Source organism: Coturnix japonica, unplaced genomic scaffold, assembly GCF_001577835.2.
Source record: "Coturnix japonica isolate 7356 unplaced genomic scaffold, Coturnix japonica 2.1 chrUnrandom875, whole genome shotgun sequence".
NCBI classification, from domain to species: Eukaryota; Metazoa; Chordata; class Aves; order Galliformes; family Phasianidae; genus Coturnix; species Coturnix japonica.
In genome coordinates this window covers 9,855-11,913 of record NW_015440229.1, presented here as the reverse complement: position 1 = coordinate 11,913, position 2,059 = coordinate 9,855, and positions in this window count along the sequence as shown.

The following is a 2,059-nucleotide window of genomic DNA, read 5'->3' as shown; positions in this document are numbered from 1 at the left end:
TGTATCCCCTATAGCACCCATAGGTGGTCAATGTTGTTCCCTATAGCACCCATGGGTGGTTAATGGGGTTAATGGTGTCCCCTATAGCACCCATGGGTGGTTAATGGGGTTAATGGTGTCCCCTATAGCACCCATGTGTGGTCAATAGGGTTAATGGTGTCCCCTATAGCACCCATGTGTGGTCAATGTGGTTAATGGTGTACATAGCACCCATGGGTGGTGCTGTATCCCCTATACCACCCATGGGTGTTGTTGTATCCCCTATAGCACCCATAGGAGGTCAGTGTTGTCCCCTATAGCACCCATAGGAGGTCAGTGTTGTTCCCTATAGCACCCATGTGTGGTCAATGTGGTTAATGTTGTACATAGCACCCATGGGTGCAGTCCCTCACTTCTCCTCGGTGGCTCCGTGCCTCTCGATGCGCAGCGCCGTCTCCAGGTTGTCGACCTGCATGCGCAGCTGGTCCAGCTGCACGCTGTGACTCGACGCCGCCTCCTCCAGCGCACGGCAGCGCTCCAGTGCAGCCTGCGCCCTGCAATGCAACCAATGGGAACCTATGGGACCCTATGGGACCCTATGGGACACTATGGGACTCCAACGCGGCCTGCGCCCTGCAATGCGACCAATGGGAACCTATGGGAACCTATGGAACCCAATAGAACCCTATGGGACCCTATGGAACCCTATGGGACCCTATGGGACCCTATGGAACCCTATGGGACACTATGGGACCCTATGGGACACTATGGGACCCTATGGGACACTATGGGAACCTATGGGAACCAATAGAACCCTATGGGACCCTATGGGACTCCAATGCGGCCTGCGCCCTGCAAGGCCAACAATGCAACCAATGGGAAACAATGGGACCCTATGGAACCCTATGGGACACTATGGGAACCCTATGGGAGCACTATGGAACCCTATGGGACTCCAATGCGGCCTGCGCCCTGCAATGCAACCAATGGGAACCTATGGAACCCAATAGAACCCAATAGAACCCTATGGGACCCTATGGGACACTATGGGACTCCAACGCAGCCTGCGCCCTGCAATGCAACCAATGCAACCAATGGGACCCTATGGAACCCAATAGAACCCTATGGGACCCTATGGGACCCTATGGAAACCTATGGGACTCCAACGCCGCCTGCGCCCTGCAATGCAACCAATGGGAACCTATGGAACCCAATAGAACCCTATGGGACCCTATGGGACTCCAATGCAGCCTGCGCCCTGCAATGCAACCAACCAATGGGACCCTATGGAACCCAATAGAACCCAATAGAACCCTATGGGACCCTATGGGACCCTATGGGAAACAATGGAACCCTTATGGGACCCTATGGAACCCTATAGGACACTATGGGACACTATGGGACTCCAACGCCGCCTGCGCCCTGCAATGCAACCAATGGGAACCTATGGAACCCTATGGGACACTATGGGACCCTATGGGACACTATGGGACCCTATGGAACCCTATGGGACTCCAACGCGGCCTGCGCCCTGCAATGCAACCAATGGGAACCCAATAGAACCCTATGGAACCCTATGGGACCCTATGGAACCCTATGGGACCCTATGGGACCCAATGGCACCTAATGGGACACAATGGAACCCAATGGAACCCAATGGAACCTAATGGAACCCAATGGCACCCAATGGGACCCAATGGCACCCAATGGAACCCTATGGGACCCAATGGCACCCAATGGAACCCTATGGGACCCAATGGAACCCAATGGAACCCAATGGAACTCAATGGAACCCAATGGAACCCAATGGAACCCAATGGAACCCAATGGAACCCAATGGAACTCAATGGAACCCAATGGAACCCAATGGAACCCAATGGAACCCTATGGAACCCAATGGAACCCAATGGAACTCAGTGGAACCCAATGGAACCCAATGGAACCCAATGGGACACAATGGAACCCAATGGAACCCAATGGAACCCAATGGAACCCTATGGAACCCTATGGAACCCTATGGTATGTAATGGCACCCAATGGCACCCAATGGCACCCAATGGAACCCAATGGCACCCAATGG